Source organism: Pomacea canaliculata, linkage group LG6 (genome assembly GCF_003073045.1).
Source record: "Pomacea canaliculata isolate SZHN2017 linkage group LG6, ASM307304v1, whole genome shotgun sequence".
NCBI lineage: Eukaryota > Metazoa > Mollusca > Gastropoda > Architaenioglossa > Ampullariidae > Pomacea > Pomacea canaliculata.
In genome coordinates this window covers 8,561,689-8,588,593 of record NC_037595.1, presented here as the reverse complement: position 1 = coordinate 8,588,593, position 26,905 = coordinate 8,561,689, and the positions used below count along the sequence as shown (strand labels likewise).

Below are 26,905 nucleotides of genomic sequence, written 5' to 3'. Positions count from 1 at the left end.
TGTATCTCTACTCCTAACTGTGTGTGTTAAATGTTGATTTAAATGCCTGCCCTTGTGAGCAAAGACAAATTTCTGTCCTGGGTATCCTCGACAGACAATAAAGTTTGTTTTGATTTGATTTTTTTTTTAATTTTGAACATTTTTTTAATTTGTACGAGTCTAACCCATTGAAGAATTACACAAAATAAACGTGTAAAAACTAAAATTTTCCGTACACCAGCTCACTGACTCACTCATTCTGCTTTATCATTTCAGGATGGAATTTTGCCTTCGGGCAGTGTACGACGCATTAAGAGCAGGCGTCAGGTGGCTTCTAGGACACCGTTATCAACAGTCAGAAATAGAGAGACAGCAGCGACAATTAATTAGACCACAACAGAACAGACCGCAAAGACGACAACCAAGACGAACTCTTCGACGATGGCAAAAGAAAATGTTGAAGAGAGAGTTTAAGAAGTCCCAGTACGTAACATCAGAAGTCCTCGCAGACCTATCACGAAACACTCGTTTGAAGAAAGTTTTTATGAAGGTAGGCACAGTAAACAGGTTCAGTGTCTAGTCCTAGTTGTTAACTAAACAGTCTTGACTTCAGAGACACGTTTTAACATTTTGGTTCTTCCTTTCCAGAGGTGGTTCGCCAACAGACGTGCCTCACTCAGGAGCACATGGAAGGCAACAAACATCAGTAAGAAGATCAAGCTGAGAATCTTCCAGTCAACTGTCATCAGCACCCTCCTTTACGGATCAGAATTCCCAAAGTAGCATACGAAGCAAGGCACCGTGACCAACAGCAAAAAGAGAAGAATATAAACCGGCACGGCTGAAGTGTCAGAGCCTCAGTGACTAGGCAGGTGTGAAAAAAAAGGGCCTTTACTGCTGCATGAAACAGATTGTTGGACAGGCTGTGTAAAACGCACATTTTTATCTCGAGGAGATGGTTGTACGTGTGAACAGACAATGCCCGATTATGTAGAGTAGTCTTAGCAACACATTATTATTATTTTTTTTTTTTTTTGAGGTGAATTGGTTTGTGGTGACTATGCTTTATTGATGATTAGTTGTTATATTTTGATTTTTGGCTGTGCTATACATTTGGGCATGTGTACTAATCGTTTTGGCTATCGGATGGATTTGTATTTCGAAAAAATTGTGCCTTAGCAGGCACAATTTTTCCCCCGGAGGAAGGGGTGATGTAGAAAATGTATTTTCTACATTTTATCTTTTTTTAAGGTGTAGTGTGTTTTACTGTGTTTAGTTACTTAGTTAACTAGAGGTAAGTAGATGCACTTCTAGTTTTTACTGCTGTGTCTTAAATGTCTGTATATGTATGCCTGCCCTTGTGAGCGAAGACAAATTTCTGTCCTGGGTATCCTCGACAGACAATAAAGTTTGTTTTGATTTGATTTTTTTGATTTTGAACATTTTTTTTTAATTTGTACGAGTCTAACCCATTGAAGAATTACACAAAATAAACGTGTAAAAACTAAAATTTTCCGTACACCAGCTCACTGACTCACTCATTCTGCTTTATCATTTCAGTATGGAATACATCCTCAGAGCTGCTTTCCAAGCTGTCAAAGCCGGAATTCAATACGTCATTGGGCATCGCCAACAACAGCCAGCCAATCAACAAATAATTAGACGAGAAAGGAGACAGGAACAAAGACAAAGAAGACTTAGGAACATCTTAAATCTAAGACAAAGACGACGAAGAAATCAACAACCCAGAATACGTAATCAAAGAAGAAGAAGACAACAGCCTAGAAGACAAATACTTAAACCATGGCAGTCAACCATCCTCAAAGATCAATTTAATATAAATCAATATGCGACTGCAGAAGTCGTCGCCACTATTTCAAGACATACCCATCTGAGTTATATATGGATAAGGGTAAGCACAGTAAACAGGCTCGGTGTCTAGTCCTAGTTGTTAACTAAACAGTCTTGACTTGAGAGACACGTGTTAACATTTTGGTTCTTCCTTTCCAGACATGGTTTACCAACAGGCGTGCCGCAATTCGTAGGCGCCAACACTAGCAAGGTTGGCCATCACTGTTGTAAGGCAGAGGAGTGAATGTATATGCATGGATATTTCACAGGGTGGTGTGTGTGGATTTACTGTTCTTGTTCTGTTGTTATTCTGTTGTCGTTTTAGCAGGCACAATTTTTCCCCCGGAGGAAGGGGTGATGTAGAAAATGTATTTTCTACATTTTATCTTTTTTAAGGTGTAGTGTGTTTACTGTGTTTAGTTACTTAGTTAACTAGAGGTAAGTAGATGCACTTCTAGTTTTTACTGCTGTGTCTTAAATGTCTGTATATGTATGCCTGCCCTTGTGAGCGAAGACAAATTTCTGTCCTGGGTATCCTCGACGGACAATAAAGTTGGTTTTGATTTGATTTTTTTGATTTTGAACATTTTTTTTTTAATTTGTACGAGTCTAACCCATTGAAGAATTACACAAAATAAACGTGTAAAAACTAAAATTTTCCGTACACCAGCTCACTGACTCACTCATTCTGCTTTATCATTTCAGGATGGAATTTTCCCTTCGGGCGGTTTACGACGCATTAAGAGCAGGCGTCAGATGGCTTGTTGGACACCAGCATCAACAGCCAGAAATAGAGAGACAGCAGCGACAATTAATTAGACCACAACAGAACAGACCGCAAAGACAACAAAGACGACAACCAAGACGAACTCTTGGACGATGGCAAAAGAAAATGCTGAAGAGAGAGTTTAAGAAGTCCGAGTACGTAACATCAGAAGTCCTCGCAGACCTATCTCAAGAAACTCACCTCAAGAAAGATTTTATTAAGGTAAGCACAGTAAACAGGTTCAGTGTCTAGTCCTAGTTGTTAACTAAACAGTCTTGACTTCAGAGACACGTTTTAACATTTTGGTTCTTCCTTTCCAGAGGTGGTTCGCCAACAGACGTGCCTCACTCAGGAGCACATGGAAGGCAACAAACATCAGTAAGAAGATCAAGCTGAGAATCTTCCAGTCAACTGTCATCAGCACCCTCCTATACGGATCAGAATTCCCAAAGTAGCATACGAAGCAAGGCACCGTGACCAACAGCAAAAAGAGAAGAATATAAACCGGCACGTGACCAACAGCAAAAAGAGAAGATTATAAACCGGCACGGCTAAAGTGTCAGAGCCTCTGTGACTAGGCAGGTGTGAAAAAAAAGGGCCTTTACTGCTGCATGAAACAGATTGTTGGACAGGCTGTGTAAAACGCACATTTTTATCTCGAGGAGATGGTTGTACGTGTGAACAGACAATGCCCGATTATGTAGAGTAGTCTTAGCAACACATTATTATTTATTTTTTTTTTGAGGTGAATTGTTTGTGGTGACTATGCTTTATGATGATTAGTTGTTATATTTTGATTTTTGGCTGTGCTATACATTTGGGCATGTGTACTAATCGTTTTGGCTATCGATGGATTTGTATTTTCGAAAAAATTGTGCCTTAGCAGGCACAATTTTTCCCCCGGAGGAAGGGGTGATGTAGAAAATGTATTTTCTACATTTTATCTTTTTTAAGGTGTAGTGTGTTTACTGTGTTTAGTTACTTAGTTAACTAGAGGTAAGTAGATGCACTTCTAGTTTTACTGCTGTGTCTTAAATGTCTGTATATGTATGCTGCCCTTGTGAGCGAAGACAAATTTCTGTCCTGGGTATCCTCGACAGACATAAAGTTTGTTTTGATTTGATTTTTTTGATTTTGAACATTTTTTTTAATTTGTACGAGTTAACCCATTGAAGAATTACACAAAATAAACGTGTAAAAACTAAATTTTCCGTACACCAGCTCACTGACTCCACTCATTCTGCTTTATCATTTCAGTATGGAATACATCCTCAGAGCTGCTTTCCAAGCTGTCAAAGCCGGAATTCAATACGTCATTGGCATCGCCAACAACAGCCAGCCAATCAACAAATAATTAGACGAGAAAGGAGACAGGAACAAAGACAAAGAAGACTTAGAACATCTTAAATCTAAGACAAAGACGACGAAGAAATCAACAACCCAGAATACGTAATCAAAGAAGAAGACAACAGCCTAGAAGACAAATACTTAAACCATGGCAGTCAACCATCCTCAAAGATCAATTTAATATAAATCAATATGCGACTGCAGAAGTCGTCGCCACTATTTCAAGACATACCCATCTGAGTTATATATGGATAAGGGTAAGCACAGTAAACAGGCTCGGTGTCTAGTCCTAGTTGTTAACTAAACAGTCTTGACTTGAGAGACACGTGTTAACATTTTGGTTCTTCCTTTCCAGACATGGTTTACCAACAGGCGTGCCGCAATTCGTAGGCGCCAACACTAGCAAGGTTGGCCATCACTGTTGTAAGGCAGAGGAGTGAATGTATATGCATGGATATTTCACAGGGTGGTGTGTGTGGATTTACTGTTCTTGTTCTGTTGTTATTCTGTTGTCGTTTTGGCTATCGGATGGATTTGTATTTCGAAAAAATTGTGCCTGCTAAGGCACAATTTTTTCCCCGGAGGAAGGGGTGATGTAGAAAATGTATTTTCTACATTTTATCTTTTTTAAGGTGTAGTGTGTTTACTGTGTTTAGTTACTTAGTTAACTAGAGGTAAGTAGATGCACTTCTAGTTTTTACTGCTGTGTCTTAAATGTCTGTATATGTATGCCTGCCCTTGTGAGCGAAGACAAATTTCTGTCCTGGGTATCCTCGACAGACAATAAAGTTGGTTTTGATTTGATTTTTTTGATTTTGAACATTTTTTTTTAATTTGTACGAGTCTAACCCATTGAAGAATTACACAAAATAAACGTGTAAAAACTAAAATTTTCCGTACACCAGCTCACTGACTCACTCATTCTGCTTTATCATTTCAGGATGGAATTTTGCCTTCGGGCAGTGTACGACACATTAAAAGCAGGCGTGAGGTGGCTTGTTGGACACCAGCATCAACAGCCAGAAATAGAGAGACAGCAGCGACAATTAATTAGACCACAACAGAACAGACCGCAAAGACGACAACCAAGACGAACTCTTCGACGATGGCTGAAGAAAGAATTTAAGAAAAATCACTATGTAACACCAAAAGTCCTCGCAGACCTATCACGAAACACTCATTTGAAAAAGATTTTATTAGGGTAGGTACAGTAAACAGGTTCAGTGTCTAGTCCTAGTTGTTAACTAAACAGTCTTGACTTCAGAGACACGTTTTAACATTTTGGTTCTTCCTTTCCAGAGGTGGTTCGCCAACAGACGTGCCTCACTCAGGAGCACATGGAAGGCAACAAACATCAGTAAGAAGATCAAGCTGAGAATCTTCCAGTCAACTGTCATCAGCACCCTCCTTTACGGATCAGAATTCCCAAAGTAGCATACGAAGCAAGGCACCGTGACCAACAGCAAAAAGAGAAGAATATAAACCGGCACGTGACCAACAGCAAAAAGAGAAGATTATAAACCGGCACGGCTAAAGTGTCAGAGCCTCTGTGACTAGGCAGGTGTGAAAAAAAAGGGCCTTTACTGCTGCATGAAACAGATTGTTGGACAGGCTGTGTAAAACGCACATTTTTATCTCGAGGAGATGGTTGTACGTGTGAACAGACAATGCCCGATTATGTAGAGTAGTCTTAGCAACACATTATTATTTATTTTTTTTTTTTGAGGTGAATTGGTTTGTGGTGACTATGCTTTATTGATGATTAGTTGTTATATTTTGATTTTTGGCTGTGCTATACATTTGGGCATGTGTACTAATCGTTTTGGCTATCGGATGGATTTGTATTTATTGTGCCTTAGCAGGCACAATTTTTCCCCCGGAGGAAGGGTGATGTAGAAAATGTATTTCTACATTTTATCTTTTTTAAGGTGTAGTGTGTTTACTGTGTTTAGTTACTTAGTTAACTAGAGGTAAGTAGATGCACTTCTAGTTTTTACTGCTGTGTCTTAAATGTCTGTATATGTATGCCTGCCCTTGTGAGCGAAGATAAATTTCTGTCCTGGGTATCCTCGACAGACAATAAAGTTGGTTTTGATTTGATTTTTTTGATTTTGAACATTTTTTTTTAATTTGTACGAGTCTAACCCATTGAAGAATTACACAAAATAAACGTGTAAAAACTAAAATTTTCCGTACACCAGCTCACTGACTCACTCATTCTGCTTTATCATTTCAGGATGAAATTTTGCCTTCGGGCATTGTACGACGCATTAAGAGCAGGCGTGAGGTGGCTTGTTGGACACCAGCATCAACAGCCAGAAATAGAGAGACAGCAGCGACAATTAATTAGACCACAACAGAACAGACCGCAAAGACGACAACCAAGACGAACTCTTCGACGATGGCTGAAGAAAGAATTTAAGAAAAATCAGTATGTAACACCAAAAGTCCTCGCAGACCTATCACGAAACACTCATTTGAAAAAGATTTTATTAGGGTAGGTACAGTAAACAGGTTCAGTGTCTAGTCCTAGTTGTTAACTAAACAGTCTTGACTTCAGAGACACGTTTTAACATTTTGGTTCTTCCTTTCCAGAGGTGGTTCGCCAACAGACGTGCCTCACTCAGGAGCACATGGAAGGCAACAAACATCAGTAAGAAGATCAAGCTGAGAATCTTCCAGTCAACTGTCATCAGCACCCTCCTATACGGATCAGAATTCCCAAAGTAGCATACGAAGCAAGGCACCGTGACCAACAGCTAAAAGAGAAGAATATAAACCGGCACGGCTAAAGTGTCAGAGCCTCTGTGACTAGGCAGGTGTGAAAAAAAAAGGGCCTTTACTGCTGCATGAAACAGATTGTTGGACAGGCTGTGTAAAACGCACATTTTTATCTCGAGGAGATGGTTGTACGTGTGAACAGACAATGCCCGATTATGTAGAGTAGTCTTAGCAACACGCAATTTTTTTTTTTTTTTTTTTTTTTTTTTGAGGTGAATTGGTTTGTGGTGACTATGCTTTATTGATGATTAGTTGTTATATTTTGATTTTTTCTCAGAATCAGCCTGAGAATCAGCCTCAGCAGCCTCAGCCTCAGCAGCAGCAGCCTCAGCAGCAGCCTACACCTCAGCGACACAGGAGAAAAAACCCGAAAGATTGGAAAAAGTTGATGCTAGAAAAAAGTTTTGAGAAGCGTAACTACGTCACTTCCAGTGACCTGAGATTATTGTCTACAAGAACGAAGCTAACCCAACCATGGATAAAGGTAGGCACAGTAAACAGCAGTGTTGTCCATAGGAATGGGAATCCCATGGGAATCCCATGGGAAACGTCCCATGGGATGGGATGAGATGGGACAGCACACATTTGTATTTCCCATGGTAGTCGATACTTGATATTGTAAAATAAATTTACGCTGAAATTTGCATTGTCAGACTTTTTAAGCACAGGAAAAATACTTTTTTTATTCCAGTTTCATTATGCCATGACTTTGTTAACATGTGTGCAATGCGCAGTGTTGTCCATATGAATGTTATTACTATGGGAAACGTCCCATGGGATGGGATGGGATGGGACAGGCATAAATTGCCATGGGATGGGATGGGATAGAAAAATATGTCCCAGGGACAACCCTGGTAAACAGGTCCGGTGTCTAGTCCACTAGTTAACTAAACAGTCTTGACTTCAGAGACACGTATTTTAACATTGTGGTTCTTCTTTTCCAGCGCTGGTTCTCAACCAGGCGCTATTGGGAACGAAAAGGACATTGAGCTGCATCACTCTTGTAAGCTATGAAAAGCAGATTAGCTCGATTTATAAAGATACTACTAAGGACAGTGAATTAATTAAATTGATAACACGTGTGTGTGGGAGATATTGTACACAGGGATGGATGGGAGTGCACTAATATGTACATTACCCCCTGTGATAGGGGGAGTGGTCTTCCCTACCCAAGGGAGGGGGAGGAATTGGATAAGAAAAAGAAAGAAAACAGGCATTTCTTCAGACTTCTTAGATCTATCACTGAAGTTTTTACCTGAGGAGATTTTATTGGATATCCACATGAAGCTACATAATGTATGCTACGAGTTTTTAAAGAAATTCAATGCTTCTCATCCGAGAGAGCCAACGGCCCCTCCCAAGAAGACAGGTACAGCTGGTTCCCAGTAGATCTCATCACAGTAATATAACAAATTGCATAGAGAACTGCTGTTTAAAGTACCTAAATTTATGACACAAGATTCGTCTAAATCTGGCTAAGGTTTCTCGAAAACCTGTATGTCTGAGGTCAGAGAGATATGGACTAGTTGTATGGAAAAAATGTTCCAGAATATTGTCAAATACATCTGCCGCTTGATATGATATATGTCAATGCAATCAAATTACGAATAAAATGCCCTCTAACATTTTTATATCGTGGAAGGAATGAGCGCGCGTGCAAGGATGAAAGAGCGTGAATGACGGAAGAGTGTAAGTGACCAACGTTTTCAGAATGCGTGTATGAATGACGTAACAAAGAGCGAGGTACCGTGAGGACGATATCTGGAGGCAGGCAGGCAGGCCGAAAAAGCTCCCACAGCAATACCAAATAATAATTCGTGAGTAAAAGTACATTTCACTGCGGCGTAAGTGGAAAGTGAGAGCGAACTCCTACTACATGTTCATATGCTAATATCTCTTATGACGATAGATTTAAAAAACATCAGTCTTCAGAGTTTGAATTACACCGCCTCGTTTCGTCACAATTTAGTGTGCAATTCTGTCTCAGCTAATATTTTAGCTAATTTTTAGCGTCTATGAGACAGTGAAGCGTTACTCTGCTTAAAAATACTACTACTTCAGCCATTGGCCCATCCAGAAACACGTGAGTACTTTAACAGGCTCTGGAGTGAGTGATCGAGTTGTGTGCATCAATCACCATCTTTTGTGTAAACGTATTCCCTTACTTATTTTTCCATTTTTTCTGTTTTATTTGTATTGTTTCTTGACCTAAAGACTATAAGTGTGAGTTGTCAATAAATGTTTCATCATCTTTTGTTTTGTAAGTGCTTTTCTTGAGAGATCTGACTCTTTTGTTTGTTTCTATGTTTTCAGCATTCGTAATTCTTGTCCAAGATTTACCGCTAAAGTCTGACTTCAACACTTCCAGTGGAGATTCTTCAAGATCTCCATCTGCAAGTACATAAAATATGCCAGCAAACCGTCCTTCAATATCAAGCTGCCGAAAAAGCTTCATCTCCCCTTCCTGGAGACCCAAGAAAGAAAAATTGGATAAACAAGCCTCTTTAAGTGGCGTCTTATTACATCTTATTCATCGACACACACATCCTGAAGCCTTGTCTGCCCTTCATTTCGCAGAACCACCAGCCGGAAGAAGATCAATAATAATAATAAGAAGAATACAACCATGGCAAAGGAGAATTTTGGAAGACCAATTCTAGCAGACGAAATTTCCCCGACGTTCAACCAGAGCAACACTTGCACGACGTACAGGCCTGTCCAGGCGTCACATTGAAAGATGGTTTGAAACAGCAGGGCCCAAAGGCGGTGCAGACAACAATGAATGACCTCGAGGACGATGAGGTCAGAGGAAATGTAATTCCGAGAGTTGTCGGTATTATAGATATGTTATTAAATTAAGCAAAGCAAGAAATATGTACAAGTACTGAGTGGATCACAAAATATTAATCTTGTAAGGTATAAAAAGAAAATGTAACAATATTTAAAAATGCACAACAGCTTAAAAACATTGCAGTTTGATTCTACAATAGGAAAGCTTAACTCTGTATGACATTACTTTTGTATGCCATTTAGAAGTTACCTTGGTACACATAATTTTTTTTCCTAGAGTTCAAAAAAAGTTTTCGTATGCTTTCAGCGTTGTTGACCTCCTTCTGTGCATGATGATATTTGTATGTAAATATATCTGAAATGGAAGGGTGGTGATTCCTTAGGATTGTGGAATTGGGAATATATGTGTTAATCATATATCGACAACGACAACGACGTGGTTCTGCAACCGCCGGGCAAAGTGATGGCGGAGGAGAAGAGCTACCTTCGGCCGGAGAAGGGTTACCTACGCCGCCAGAAAAATCCTTACAGTAAGATTGAGAGGTAGGCCATATATCGACAACGGCGGCGGCGACGACGACGACTATTTTTATCATTATTATTATAGCACTACAAATGTATTTTCTCACACGATAGCGAGCTCAAAGAATTTTACAAAAGCGAATGACTCAAAGAGACACGTATTAACTTTGTGGTTATACCTTCCAGACGTTGTTCTCAAACCGCCGCAGAAAAATGCGGTTAGTGAAGAGGCCAGCTGCTGACGCCCGTCCTCAAAAAAGAGGAAAAGCCAAAAAGATCCAAATAACTCTGTCAGGTAGGGACGCGAAACAGGATCGCTTTCGTATTCACTATATTTTTTTTCTTTTGAATGTACGTAAATTTGTATTCAAAAGACGAAAAGAATCGCCATTTTATATGAATGACATAATAATAAGAAAACTGTGTGCGTGTATGTGTCCGCGAGAGGTGAAAGGTGAAAGAGTGCGGTGAGCGTGGTTGACATGTAGATGTTCACACACGCTCGCATACACATTTAACACACTCTTCCTAAAACGTTACAAACATCCTGAAGCCTTGGCTGCACCTTCATATCACAGAACCACCGGCCAGACGGAGGCCCCGGCGAAGAAATATCAAGAGGTGGCAAAAAAAGATATTGGAGGATTACTTCAAAAAATGCAAATTTCCTCCAGTATCAAGCAGACAAACCCTCGCAGGAAGAACCCGACTATCTCAAAAACAAGTCGAGGTAGGCACAGTAAACAGTTATAATGCCTAGACCACTAGTTGTTAATTAAACAGCCCTGACTTCAGAGACACGTATTAATATTCTGGTTCTACCTTCCAGACTTCCATACTTTTGTATAACATTTAGAAGGTACCTTGGTACACATAATTTTTTTTCCTAGTGTTCAAAAAAAGTTTTCGTATGCTTTCAGCGTTGTTGACCTCCTTCTGTGCATGATGATATTTGTATGTAAATATATCTGAAATGGAAGGGTGGTGATTCCTTAGGATTGTGGAATTGGGAATATATGTGTTAATCATATATCGAAAACGGCTGCGACGTTATTATTACAGCACTACAAGGAGACCGTATTAACATTGTGGTTCTTCCTTTCCAGCGCTGGTTCGCAACGAAGCGTTATTGGAATCTAAAAAGACATTGAGCTGCATCACTCTTGTAAGCTATGAAAAGCAGATTAGCTCGATTTGTAAAGATACTATTAAGGACAGTGAATTAATTAAATTGATAACACGTGTGTGTGGGAGATATTGTACACAGGGATGGATGGGAGTGCACTAATATGTACATTACCCCCTGTGATAGGGGGGAGTGGTCTTTCCCTACCCAAGGGAGGGGGGAGGAATTGGATAAAGAAAAAGAAAGAAAACAGGCATTTCTTCAGACTTCTTAGATCTATCACTGAAGTTTTACCTGAGGAGATTTTATTGGATATCCACATGAAGCTACATAATGTATGCTACGAGTTTTTAAAGAAATTCAATGCTTCTCATCCGAGAGAGCCAACGGCCCCTCCCCAGAAGACAGGTACAGCTGGTTCCCAGTAGATCTCATCACAGTAATATAACAAATTGCATAGAGAACTGCTGTTTAAAGTACCTAAATTTATGACACAAGATTCGTCTAAATCTGGCTAAGGTTTCTCGAAAACCTGTATGTCTGAGGTCAGAGAGATATGGACTAGTTGTATGGAAAAAATGTTCCAGAATATTGTCAAATGCATCTGCCGCTTGATATGATATATGTCAATGCAATCAAATTACGAATAAACTGCACTGCCTGTATGAATGACGTAAAAATGAAGTATAACGATTACTGTACATTGCCCAGAGAGCCTTGTAGCTGGAAGAGTGGAAAGATTGAAGCCAGGATAAAAATGCCATTTCTGAATATGTGAGTAAAAGTACATTTCACTGCGGTGGAACCCTTACTACATTTTCATATGCTAATATCTCTTATGACGATAGATTTAAAAAACCTCAGTCTTTAGAGTTTGAATTAATAATTATCGTTTTTAACTCGAATTCGGAACATAAGTGGGAGGACCGGAATGCTTCACTTCAGTGTGGAGATACGATTTATTCCCTTTCAAAAGGACTTGTCACAGAATTAACATTTAATTGTCCCTAAAATGATATTCTAAGCATAAGTAATAATTTTGTTTGTTTGTGTTTTTAGTTGTTTAAACTAGAAAAGCTAACGTAATATGAGGAGACAACAGAAAAATGAAGTTATGGAGTTACACTACTTGTATCATTTCAGAATCCGTTCGATTTGGACCGGAGCAACAGCTCTGGTTCGATCGCGTACGCATGCTCAAATGTCCTAGCTTTTCCGGCGAGAGCAGGCGGAACCAGAACCACGTGAGTACTTAAACATGTGCATCAATAACCATCTTTTGTGTAAACGTCTTCCCTGACTTATTTTGCATTTTTTCTGTTTTATTTGTATTGTTTCTTTACCTAAAGACTATAAGTGTGAGTTGTCAATAAATGTTTCATCATCTTTTGTTTAGTAAGTGCTTTTCTTGAGAGATCTGACTCTTCTATTTGTTTCTATGTTTTCAGCATTCGTAATTCTTGTCCAAGATTTACCGCTAAAATCTGAAAGTGTGTAGAGTTCGTGGTGTGATCACATGCAACTGGTGCAAGATGACAGTAGCAAACTAAACATGTTAGCGTCCTCGCAAGAAATTTATCCAACTCTAGAAGCGCGTCAGGGACTTGGGGGTGGAGACTGGCAGGACAGCTTCACAATTGTGACGTTAAGGCCAGAACAACAAATATGCCACCAAACCGTGCTTCAATATCAAGCTGCCGAAAAAGCTTCATCTCCCCTTCCTGAGACCCAAGAAAGAAAAATTGGATAAACAAGCCTCTTTAAGTGGCGTCTTATTACATCTTATTCATCTACACATATCCTGACGCCTTGTCTGCCCGTGTGTCGCAGGACCCACCGACAGCGCTCGTGTACAGCCACAGAGGGTGCGAAGGCCACGGATACAATTCCGGCCTGACCAGCTGCGCACCCTGGAAAGGGAATTCCGAAGAAATCGCTACCCGGGGTGGCTGACCGCGAAGCGCTGGAAAGAAGGACTGGACTGCCAGAAACCACTGTCCGGGAAGGCGCAGTAAATCAGTCCAACGCCTAGTCCACTAGTTGTTAACTAAACAGCCCTGATTTCAGAGACACGTATTAACATTGTGGTTCTTCCTTCCAGAGATGGTTTGCAAACCGCCGCAAAGCATGGAGGCGCAGACAGGAAAAGAAGCCGAGGAGGTAGGAGGAAATGTAATTCCGAGAGTTGTCGGTATTATAGATATGTTATTAAATGAAGCAAAGCAAGAAATATGTACACAGTGGATCACAAAATATTAATCTTGTAAGGTATAAAAAGAAAATGCAACGATATTTAAAAATGCACAACAGCTGAAAAAAATTGCAGTTTGATTCTACAATAGGAAAGGTTAACTCTGTATGACATTACTTTTGTATGCCATTTAGAAGGTAGCTTGGTACACATAGTTTGTTTTTTTTCCTAGAGTTGAAAAAAGTTTTCGTATGCTTTCAGTGTTGTTGACCTCCTTCTGTGTATGATGATATTTGTATGTAACTAGATCTGAAATGGAAGGGTGCTGATTCCTTAGGATTGTGGAATTGGGAATATAAGTGTTAATCATATATCGACAACGACAACGACGTGGTTCTGCAACCGCCGGGCAAAGTGATAGCGGAGGAGAAGGGCTACCTTCGGCCGGACGAGAAGAGCTTCCTTCGGCCGGAGGAGAAGAGCTACCTGCGCCGCCAGAAAAATCCTTACAGTAAGATTTAGAGGTAGGCCCGCGAAACAGGATCGCTTTCTTATTCAGTATATATATATATTTTGAACGTACCTAAATTTGTATTCAAAAGACGAAAAGAATCGCCATTTTATATGAATGTTTTTTCAGGTGATAACCAGCATAATTAAAAAGCTTCCACAAAGGGAGCTCATGAAATTGGAGCTTGAAATACACGCTGTATGCGTAAGAAGTGTTCAAAAACACTTCCAGTCAACAGAGGACAACAATAATTCCCAAAAGGGACTTCATGCAATTAGAACTGATCGAAAATACACACCCTGTGTGTAAATACTGTTGAGAAACACTTCCGTTCACAACAGCAGACAATTACCAAGAGCAGTCATTACAGTCACCAGAGCAGGAGAATTCACGCCCGCCTCCTAGACACATTAATTAAGTCTTTTTTAAATTATTTGCAGATAAACATAGATGAGCCATCTCCCGGGGGTAGGGATCCTCCCCTCCCCAAGAGGGGAAAAAGAATCAAAAGAAGGATGAAATCTAATACTTTTTTAATTTGAAGAAATCTCTCATCAACTGTCTGCCTGTGGAGATAGGGATCTCTGTTTTTTGCTTTCTTTGTGACAGTTTTAATTTGGTAGTCTTATTTTCTACTCTGCTTGTCTTCCATAAATCATTGGTGTGTTATATGGGTGTTCTTATAATAGTAGGTTAAAATATGCACATGTATAATGTCTTTATTTTTTATAAAAAAAAGCTTGGCTTCTGGTCAGTTTGAAGTACAAGCCAAGTGCAAAATTTTTTCTTTAGGATCAGGTTCAGTTCATTTAATGTACCCACACTCATATGGATGCCTAGACACGTTAATTAAGACTTTTTTAAAATTATTTGCAGACGGATAGCGACGATACATCCCCGCACAGGGAACCGATATGTACGTACAATACAGAACGTTTATTTAACTTATATATATATATACTCTAAAGTAAATATAATATTTATTTATTAATTCCATGTCCAAATGCAATGCAGAATACCACGCTCATCAGAGAAGGATTAGAGCACAAGTTAACAAATACATGAAAGGCTTCTCAAAATCTAGATCTGAGAATCTCCTCTCAGAACTATTTCTGTAGGATTGGTTTCAGTTGCCATTAGATTACTGTATATGCAGTTAGTGTGTCTTGGAGTTATGAGAAGGTTGCTGTTGTTTTGGACAAAATGTCCTCTCAGTGCAGACATTAGGCTTTCTTCACATGCTGTTACGCAGATTTCTTGCAGCCTTCTTAATATTTCATTTTATTAGTAATGAAATTAGTAATGAGTTTGTGTGTGGCAGTTGTTTGATGTTCGCGCCACTTAACCAAGTTGGATAAGGCATTATATATGGGACCCTGGGGGGGGGGGATTTTTTTTCATTCGCATTTTATAATTTAAAAAAAATGAAGTTTATAGCTAGAGCGAGAAAATGATATTTAAAAAAAAAACAGATGAAAGAGCGTGAATAACGAAAGAGAGTGAGTGAGGAAAGTTTTCAGAATGCGTGTATGGATAACATAAATTAGTTGCTGTTCACCTATTCTTTCTTCACTGATCGATACCAACACAACCAGGTACGGAGTGTAAGAAGTCTTTTTGCGTGTTTTGTGTTTTGCGTGTTTGCGTGTCCGGGTAGGCACAGTAAACCGGTCCAACGCCTAGTCCAATGGTTCTAAAGTATTTCGGACCACGGACCACTTTACTTAAGTACAAAATATGGCGGACCACCAAGGCCTAAAAATCACTCCGTAGTATATGAATTTCAAAAATCAAAATGACAATCTCAGGTATGGCCGCGAAACAGGATCACAGCCCTGACTTCAGTGTTGTTGACCTCCTTCTGTGTATGATGATATTTGTATGTAAATATATCTGAAATGGAAGGTTGCTGATTCCTTAGGATTGTGGAATTGGGAATATAAGTGTTAATCATGTATCAACAGATAACAAGACATGATGCTTGAGGAGAGGAAATCGATCATCGCTCATTAGTTCGCCCAAGTAAGTCAAGGCTAATGACTCCAACATGACATTCACATCATCTGTCCGAAATAACGGCTTCATCAGACATGGTCCTTGATAAACAAGTTACATCAGTCTGTCAGTCCGTCAGTTTCTCTGTTGTGAGTTACATAAGAGCAGCGCCATCTGCCACATTCTTTCTGCAAGTGCTGCCACCACTTTTGTCTGAGAGTTTATTTATTTGGTAATTGTTGTTCAATAGTCCTTTTACCATTGTTCTTTTAGATGTGTGAATGTGGGAGGGAGGTATACTTCAAAACATAAAGTATTTTCTTATTATCTGTTGAAATTGATAATTGATCCCCCTCAGCAAAGAAAACAAAATTATTAATAAGGTTTACTTGCAACATAAACCAGAGTCTGTGTTTCGCAATGTCTGATTAGTTTTGGCTCCTTCCTTTGTCAGTGTTAAACTGTCCTATCATGATTTACAAGGTGCGGCAAGGTAAAGGGACGGCAAATGATAGTTTGAGATTCCTTATCTCTTAGTTATAAAAACATTCACAAAGAGCTAGTACATGGTCTTTGACAATCTCCTGTTGTAAGAATGTTCTTGCAGGACCTGATCATCGCAGTAGTTTTCTGCTGTCTTCTTTCTACTCGAAGTTTGTTAACAGGACTTGCTAATGTCCCGGTTCTGTAAAAATATATTTATTTAGGGATACGGTTCTGTCACTGCGCAGTTTAACACACACAAAAAAAAGAGTAACTTTTTCTGATAACGAGTGAAGTTGACTTCTTCACACGTTAAACGTTCAATCTTTACAACCTCGACTTACCCTGTATTGCACAAAGGTAATTGCTGGTGAGTGCGCGTGCGTGTGTTGTGATGATGACAAATCACAAAGACAATCGTCTTTCTTTGAATCAGGTGAGGCCGCCTTGCATGTGTCCAGTTACTATGGCGACAACATGGTCCTGCAGCGGGGTCCACAGCGAGCCATCCTCACTGGAAAAGCGACTAAAAAGGGCGACACCATGACTGTCCAGATCGTCGGTCATGGGTCACCGATCACAGGCCACGGGCGAAATTCCGGGCTGACCAGTTACTCACCCTTGAAAGGGCCTTTAAGATACATCGATATCCCGATATGTCTGTGTAACACCCATGACATTTGGGCGGTCGGAGAATGTCATGTGTATTTACATAGTTATTTTGAGTTCTGGTTTGGGTGTGTTGTGGGCGGGAGGTGTGACGTCATAGATTGTGATGTCAAAATTAGGGTGACGACAAAAAAAAGTGACGACAAAAAAGTGACAGAAAACGGACGACGTTAGAAGAAGACCGGGAGAGTAGACGAGCAAGAAAAAAATATTCTTTCCATCCAAAGAAGATGATTTTGACGAATTTGTGACCAATTCTCTCAAACATCGAGCCCACTACATCTGCACGAGAAGATCTAGAGCAAAGGACCGGGCTGCCAGCAACCACTGTCCGGATAGGCACAGTAAACCGGTCCAATGCCTAGTCCACTAGTTGATAACTAAACAGCCCTGACTTCAGTGACAGTTTTACTTTGTTAGTCTTATTCTGTACTCTGAAAGTCGGACAATGTTATTGTTTATCTGAGAAAACTCTGATTTATATTGATTTTGATTCTCATCCAAGAGAGCAATGAAAGGCTTTTCTTACTTATGACAAGCCTGGCAGATGTGCTGCAGCAAGAATTTTTTTATTTATACATAACTACTGCCACAGAACAGTGGTAGACTTTGGAAATAGTTCATGCATAGACACATTAATTAAGTCTTTTTTTAATTATTTGCAGCAAATTGATAAACAAGCCTCTTTAAGTTGCCTCTTATTACATCTTATTCATCTACACATATCCTGACGCCTTGCCTGCCCGTGTGTCGTAGGACCCACCGGCAGCGCTCGTGTACTTAAGTACAAAATATGGCGGACCACCAGGGCCTAAAAATCACTCTGTATTCTATGAATTTCAAAAATCAAAATGACAATCTCAGGTATGGCCGCGAAACAGGATCACAGCCCTGACTTCAGTGTTGTTGACCTCCTTCTGTGTATGATGATATTTGTATGTAACTAGATCTGAAATGGAAGGGTGCTGATTCCTTAGGATTGTGGAATTGGGAATATAAGTGTTAATCATATATCGACAACGACGTGGTTCTGCAACCGCCGGGCAAAGTGATAGCGGAGGAGAAGGGCTACCTTCGGCCGGACGAGAAGAGCTTCCTTCGGCCGGAGGAGAAGGGCTACCTGCGCCGCCAGAAAAATCCTTACAGTAAGATTTAGAGGTAGGCCCGCGAAACAGGATCGCTTTCTTATTCAGTATATATATATATATTTTGAACGTACCTAAATTTGTATTCAAAAGACGAAAAGAATCGCCATTTTATATGAATGTTTTTTCAGGTGATAACCAGCATAATTAAAAAGCTTCCACAAAGGGAGCTCATGAAATTGGAGCTTGAAATACACGCTGTATGCGTAAGAAGTGTTCAAAAACACTTCCAGTCAACAGAGGACAACAATAATTCCCAAAAGGGACTTCATGCAATTAGAACTGATCGAAAATACACACCCTGTGTGTAAATACTGTTGAGAAACACTTCCGTTCACAACAGCAGACAATTACCAAGAGCAGTCATTACAGTCACCAGAGCAGGAGAATTCACGCCGCCTCCTAGACACATTAAGTCTTTTTTTAAATTATTTGCAGATAAACATAGATGAGCCATCTCCCGGGGGTAGGGATCCTCCCCTCCCCAAGAGGGGAAAAAGAATCAAAAGAAGGATGAAATCAAATACTTTTTTAAGTTGAAGAAATCTCTCATCAACTGTCTGCCTGTGGAGATAGGGATCTCTGTTTTTTGCTTTCTTTGTGACAGTTTTAATTTGGTAGTCTTATTTTCTACTCTGCTTGTCTTCCATAAATCATTGGTGTGTTATATGGGTGTTCTTATAATAGTAGGTTGAAATATGCACATGTATAATGTTTTTTTTTATATAAAAAAAAGCTTGGCTTCTGGTCAGTTTGAAATACAAGCCAAGTGCAAAATTTTTTCTTTAGGATCAGGTTCAGTTAATTTAATGTACCCCCACACACATATGCATGCCTAGACACATTAATTAAGTCTTTTTTTTAATTATTTGCAGACCGATACCAATGAGCCACAGGCAGTGGGGAGTGGTCTTTCCCTCACCAAGGGAGGGGGGAGGAATTAGATAAAGAAAAAGAAAGAAAACAGGCATTTCTTCAGACTTCTTAGATCTATCACTGAAGTTTTACCTGAGGAGATTGTATTGGATATCCACATGAAGCTACATAGTTTTTACTTAAGTAAAGTGGTCCACGGTCCGAAAAACTTTGAGAACCACTGTTCTAGAATATAGATGCAAATCTACAACCCCCGCGCCAAAGAAATTATACTTCGTACACTACTAGAGTGCTACATCTGTCTTGTACTTTTGCCTGTTGATGTCTCTGTTTGTTTGCTGCTATGTTTTAGTCAGTGTCAGTATGTGTGATATAACAATTTTGTGTTTGTCATTTTGTGCTTGCATTTTTAAGTTACCTTCTGTTAAGTAGAGAATTGCACTATATGAATTCTTCAATATCATTATTATTTCATATATATTGTCAAGTATATTTTCCGCATTGCTTCGTCTTTGGGAGGGTGATATGTGGCATGTCATACTTTTGTTCTAGGCCTGCCTGATCAGCGTTTGGGGACGCTCCTATATTAGAAAGGTAGCTGCAGCAGACGACATTTTTCAGGTTGGGTTTTTTTTTTTTTGGTTCGCGGGTAACGTCAAGGCCTTCTCCCGATGAAGTTTTTAAAAAGTTTTTCAGGCACCTTGCCTAACAATGTTACACACACACACCCCACACACACACCCCACAAAATAAAAGTATAAAAACAGTAAAATTTCCCCTACACCAGCTCTCTGACTCACTCATTCTGCTTTAAAGAATGGAACACTACTTGTATCATTTCAGATCGAATATGTGTTCAATGGGGCCAATGAGGTGCTGAGAGCAGGCTTAGGGTGGTTGTTTCAGCCACCTCAGCCTGAGCCTCAGCCTCAACAGCCTGAACAGCAACAGCAACCTGAACAGCAACAGCAGCAGCCTATACCTGAGCGTCGCAGAAGACTAATTCTAAAAGAGTGGAAAGCAGATCTTCTAGAAGAAAGTTTTGAGAAACAAGAATACATCACTTCCAGTGAACTAAAATCACTGTCGAGAAAAACAAAGCTATCTCAACAATGGATAAAGGTAGGCACAGTAAACAGCAGTGTTGTCCATAGAAATGGGAATCCCATGGGAAACGTCCCATGGGATGGGATGGGATCGGACAGGCATAAATTGCCATGGGATGGGATAGAAAAATATGTCCCATGGACAACCCTGGTAAACAGGTCCGGTGTCTAGTCCACTAGTTAACTAAACAGTCTTGACTTCAGAGACACGTATTTTAACATTGTGGTTCTTCTTTTCCAGCGCTGGTTCCCAACCAGACGCTATTGGGAACGAAAAAGACATTGAGCTGCATCACTCTTGTAAGCTATGAAAAGCAGATTAGCTCGATTTGTAAAGATACTATTAAGGACAGTGAATTAATTAAATTGATAACACGTGTGTGTGGGAGATATTGTACACAGGGATGGATGGGAGTGCACTAATATGTACATTACCCCCTGTGATAGGGGGGAGTGGTCTTTCACTACCCAAGGGAGGGGGGAGGAATTGGATAAAGAAAAAGAAAGAAAACAGGCATTTCTTCAGACTTCTTAGATCTATCACTGAAGTTTTACCTGAGGAGATTGTATTGGATATCCACATGAAGCTACATAATGTATGCTACGAGTTTTTAAAGAAATTCAATGCTTCTCATCCGAGAGAGCCAACGGCCCCTCCCCAGAAGACAGGTACAGCTGGTTCCCAGTAGATCTCATCACAGTAATATAACAAATTGCATAGAGAACTGCTGTTTAAAGTACCTAAATTTATGACACAAGATTCGTCTTAATCTGGCTAAGGTTTCTCGAAAACCTGTATGTCTGAGGTCAGAGAGATATGGACTAGTTGTATGGAAAAAATGTTCAAGAATATTGTCAAATGCATCTGCCGCTTGATATGATATATGTCAATGCAATCAAATTACGAATAAACTGCACTGCCTGTATGAATGACGTAAAAATGAAGTATAACGATTACTGTCCATTGCCCAGACAGCCTTGTAGCTGGAAGAGTGGAAAGATTGAAGCCAGGATAAAAATGCCATTTCTGAATATGTGAGTAAAAGTACATTTCACTGCGGTGGAACCCTTACTACATTTTCATATGCTAATATCTCTTATGACGATAGATTTAAAAAACCTCAGTCTTCAGAGTTTGAATTAATAATTATCGTTTTTAACTAGAATTCGGAACATAGGTGGGAGGACCGGAATGCTTCACTTCAGTGTGGAGATACGATTTATTCCCTTTCAAAAGGACTTGTCACAGAATTAACATTTAATTGTCCCTAAAATGATATTCTAAGCATAAGTAATAATTTTGTTTGTTTGTGTTTTTAGTTGTTTAAACTAGAAAAGCTAACGTAATATGAGGAGACAACAGAAAAATGAAGTTATGGAGTTACACTACTTGTATCATTTCAGAATCCGTTCGATTTGGACCGGAGCAACAGCTCTGGTTCGATCGCGTACGCGTGCTCAAATGTCCTAGCTTTTCCGGCGAGAGCAGGCGGAACCAGAACTACGTGAGTACTTAAACATGTGCATCAATAACCATCTTTTGTGTAAACGTCTTCCCTGACTTATTTGGCATTTTTTCTGTTTTATTTGTATTGTTTCTTGACCTAAAGACTATAAGTGTGAGTTGTCAATAAATGTTTCATCATCTTTTACTTAGCAAGTGCTTTTCTTGAGAGATCTGACTCTTCTGTTTGTTTCTATGTTTTCAGCATTCGTAATTCTTGTCCAAGATTTACCGCTAAAATCTGAAAGTGTGTAGAGTTCGTGGTGTGATCACATGCAACTGGTGCAAGATGACAGTAGCAAACTAAACATGTTAGCGTCCTCGCAAGAAATTTCTCCAACTCTAGAAGCGCGCCAGGGACTTGGGGGTGGAGACTGGCAGGACAGCTTCACAATTGTGACGTTAAGGCCAGAACAACAAATATGCCACCAAACCGTGGTTCAATATCAAGCTGCCGAAAAAGCTTCATCTCCCCTTCCTGGAGACCCAAGAAAGAAAAATTGGATAAACAAGCCTCTTTAAGTGGCGTCTTATTACATCTTATTCATCTACACATATCCTGACGCCTTGTCTGCCCGTGTGTCGCAGGACCCACCGACAGCGCTCGTGTACAGCCACAGAGGGTGCGAAGGCCACGGATACAATTCCGGCCTGACCAGCTGCGCACCCTGGAAAGGGAATTCCGAAGAAATCGCTACCCTGCGGTGGCTGACCGCGAAGCGCTGGAAAGAAGGACTGGACTGCCAGAAACCACTGTCCGGGTGGGCACAGTAAATCGGTCCAACGCCTAGTCCACTAGTTGTTAACTAAACAGCCCTGATTTCAGAGACACGTATTAACATTGTGGTTCTTCCTTCCAGAGATGGTTTGCAAACCGCCGCAGAGCATGGAGGCGCAGACAGGAAAAGAAGCCGAGGAGGTAGGAGGAAATGTAATTCCGAGAGTTGTCGGTATTATATATATGTTATTAAATGAAGCAAAGCAAGAAATATGTACAAGTACTGAGTGGATCACAAAATATTAATCTTGTAAGGTATAAAAAGAAAATGTAACGATATTTAAAAATGCACAACAGCTGAAAAAAATTGCAGTTTGATTCTACAATAGGAAAGCTTAACTCTGTATGACATTACTTTTGTATGCCATTTAGAAGGTAGCTTGGTACACATAGTTTTTTTTTCCTAGAGTTGAAAAAAGTTTTCGTATGCTTTCAGTGTTGTTGACCTCCTTCTGTGTATGATGATATTTGTATGTAAATATATCTGAAATGGAAGGGTGGTGATTCCTTAGGATTGTGGAATTGGGAATATAAGTGTTAATCCTATATCGACAACGGCGGCGACTTTATTATTATAGCACTACAAATGTATTCTCTCACAGGATAGCGAGCTCAAAGAATTTTACAAAAGCGAACGACTCAAAGAGACGCGTATTAATATTGTGGTTCTTCCTTGCAGTCGTGGTTCTCAAACCGCCGGAGAAAGCTGCGGCAGGGGGTAAGGCCAGCTGTGGCCTCCCGTCCGAAGCGAAAGAGAAGACGCCCCCTCGTAGACATAAATCTGCGAGGTAGGGACGCGAAACAGGATTGCTTTCTTATTCAGTATATATATATATTTAACGTAAGTAAATTTGTATTCAAAAGACGAAAAGAATCGCCATTTTATATGAATGTTATAATTATGCAGCTAATATTCTTTGGTTTCCATCCAGCCAAATCCCACCTAACTCTTTTTTTAATTATTTGCAGGAAAACCCAGGGGGTGGGGGTGGGAGTGATTCTTCAATGAAGAGGAGGAGGTTGAATGAAGAGATCATGAACCGAGGCTTTTTTTTTTTTTTAATGATCGCCAGCCTCAGATGAGAGTAATTCACCGTCCAAGATGAGGAGGGAGAAAATGAAAATAATGAGCAATGAAAGGTTTTTCGTACTTATGGCAAGCCTGACAGATGAACAATTCAGAACCACCCGCCAGAGCGAGGGCTGCAAGAAGGAGACTAAAAAGGTGGCAACAGGAGATGCTGCAAGAGTACTTCCTGCGTTCAGAATACCCGACCGCTCAAACCCAACTTTTGCTGGCCAAAAGAACTGGGTTGTCGAAACAAAGAATTCAGGTAAGCACAGTAAACAGGTCCAACGCCTAGTCCACTAGTTGTTAACTAAATAGCCTTGACTTCAGAGACACGTATTAACATTGTGGTTCTTCCTTACAGCGGTAGTTCGCCAATAGAAGACATCAGATGCGGCGCCGACAACAATAAATGACGTCGAAAACGATGATGTCAGAGGAAATGTCTGATTAGTTTTGGCTCCTTCCTTTGTCAGTGTTAAACTGTCCTATCATGATTTACAAGGTGCGGCAAGGTAAATGGGACGGCAAATGATAGTTTGAGATTCCTTATCTCTTAGTTATAAAAACATTCGCAAAGAGCTAGTACACGGTCTTTGACAATCTCCTGTTGTAAGAATGTTCTTGCAGGACCTGATCATCGCAGTAGTTTTCTGCTGTCTTCTTTCTACTCGAAGTTTGTTAACAGGACTTGCTAATGTCCCGGTTCTGTAAAAATATATTTATTTAGGGATACGGTTCTGTCACTGCGCAGTTTAACAAAAAAAAAAAAAAAAAAGTAACTTTTTCTGATAACGAGTGAAGTTGACTTCTTCACACGCTAAACGTTCAATCTTTACAACCTCGACTTACCCTGTATTGCACAAAGGTAATTGCTGGTGAGTGCGCGTGCGTGTGTTATGATGATGACAAATCACAAAGACAATCTTCTTTCTTTGAATCAGGTGAGGCCGCCTTGCATGTGTCCAATTACTATGGCGACAACATGGTCCTGCAGCGGGGTCCACAGCGAGCCATCCTCACTGGAAAAGCGACTAAAAAGGGCGACACCATGACTGTCCAGATCGTCGGTCATGGGTCACCGATCACAGGCCACGGGCGAAATTCCGGGCTGACCAGTTACTCACCCTTGAAAGGGCTGACTTTAGTGACAGTTTTACTTTGTTAGTCTTATTCTGTACTCTGAAAGTCGGACAATGTTATTGTTTATCTGAGAAAACTCTGATTTATATTGATTTTGATTCTCATCCAAGAGAGCAATGAAAGGTTTTTCTTACTTATGGCAAGCCTGGCAGATGTGCTGCCGCAAGAATTTTTTTATTTATACATAACTACTGCCACAGAACAGTGGTAGACTTTGGAAATAGTTCATGCATAGACACATTAATTAAGTCTTCTTTTAATTATTTGCAGCAAATTGATAAACAAGCCTCTTTAAGTGGCGTCTTATTACATCTTATTCATCTACACATATCCTGACGCCTTGCCTGCCCGTGTGTCGCAGGACCCACCGGCAGCGCTCGTGTACAGCCATAGACGGTGCGTAGGCCATGGGCGCAATTCCGGGCTGACCAGTTACGCACCCTGGAAGCGGAATTTTAAAAACACCGATATCCCGATATGGCTGCCCGAGAAGATCTAGAGCGAAGGACCGGGCTGCCACCAACCACGATCCGGGTAGGCAAAGTAAACCGTTCCAAAGCCTACTCCAGTGGTTCTAAAGTATTTCCGACCGCGGACCACTTTACTTAAGTACAAAATATGGCGGACCACCAGGGCCTAAAAATCACTCTGTATTCTATGAATTTCAAAAATCAAAATGACAATCTCAGGTATGGCCGCGAAACAGGATCACAGCCCTGACTTCAGTGTTGTTGACCTCCTTCTGTGTATGATGATATTTGTATGTAACTAGATCTGAAATGGAAGGGTGCTGATTCCTTAGGATTGTGGAATTGGGAATATATGTGTTAATCATATATCGACAACGACAACGACGTGGTTCTGCAACCGCCGGGCAAAGTGATAGCGGAGGAGAAGAGCTACCTTCGGCCGGAGGAGAAGAGCTTCCTTCGGCCGGAGGAGAAGAGCTTCCTTCGGCCGGAGGAGAAGGGCTACCTTCGGCCGGAGGAGAAGAGCTACCTGCGCCGCCAGAAAAATCCTTACAGTAAGATTTAGAGGTAGGCCCGCGAAACAGGATCGCTTTCTTATTCAGTATATATATATATATATATATATTTTGAACGTACCTAAATTTGTATTCAAAAGACGAAAAGAATCGCCATTTTATATGAATGTTTTTTCAGGTGATAACCAGCATAATTAAAAAGCTTCCACAAAGGGAGCTCATGAAATTGGAGCTTGAAATACACGCTGTATGCGTAAGAAGTGTTCAAAAACACTTCCAGTCAACAGAGGACAACAATAATTCCCAAAGTGACTTCATGCAATTAGACTGATCGAAAATACACACCCTGTGTGTAATACTGTTGAGAAACACTTCCGTTCACAACAGCAGACAATTACCAAGAGCAGTCATTACAGTCACCAGAGCAGGAGAATTCACGCCCGCCTCCTAGACACATTAATTAAGTCTTTTTTAAATTATTTGCAGATAAACATAGATGAGCCATCTCCCGGGGGTAGTGATCCTCCCCTCCCCAAGAGGGGAAAAAGAATCAAAAGAAGGAACCACGTGAGTACTTTAACAGGCTCTGGAGTGAGTGAGTTTTGTGCATCAATCACCATCTTTTGTGTAAACGTATTCCCTTACTTATTTTTCCATTTTTTCTGTTTTATTTGTATTGTTTCTTGACCTAAAGACTATAAGTGTGAGTTGTCAATAAATGTTTCATCATCTTTTACTTAGCAAGTGCTTTTCTTGAGAGATCTGACTCTTCTGTTTGTTTCTATGTTTTCAGCATTCGTAATTCTTGTCCAAGATTTACCGCTAAAATCTGAAAGTGTGTAGAGCTCGTGGTGTGATCACATACAACTGGTGCAAGATGACAGTAGCAAACTAAACATGTTAGCGTCCTCGCAAGAAATTTCACCATCTCTAGAAGCGCGCCAGGGACTTGGGGGTGGAGACTGGCAGGACAGCTTCACAATTGTGACGTTAAGGCCAGAACAACAGGCCCGAGGCAAGTTAGATAAATAGAGGTGGGCAGTGGTCAGCAAAGGGGACAATGAAGGGACGCCTTTTTGTCCGTTTTTACGAATTGACAGTGTAACGATTTTTTTTGGATTGTATATGTATATGATAAATTTTAAAGATTTTTTTGTCAACATTTGTGACAAATTCTTTGCTGTAAATAAATATTAAAACCATGTGTATCCTTTGCTTCTATATAATAAACTTCATCTGGTTGTTTCATCATCTTGGTGGGGGGGGGGGAGGAGATGGATAAAGATAA

The 26,905-nt window shown here is 40.2% G+C and overlaps 1 long non-coding RNA gene across 2 annotated transcripts; it reads left to right on the top strand.

Annotated features, from left to right (window-relative positions):
- Window positions 1-18,581: 18,581 nt before the first annotated feature.
- Window positions 18,582-23,198, top strand: LOC112566337. Of its 2 annotated transcripts, none has more exons than XR_003099566.1 (3): window positions 18,582-20,154; window positions 20,380-22,561; window positions 23,100-23,198. It is a non-coding gene; the product is annotated as an uncharacterized LOC112566337 (long non-coding RNA). The 2 variants fall into 2 exon arrangements; XR_003099565.1 differs by lacking the exon at window positions 23,100-23,198 and having other exon boundaries at window positions 20,380-21,643; window positions 21,848-22,873.
- The last annotated feature ends 3,707 nt before the right edge of the window (window positions 23,199-26,905 follow it).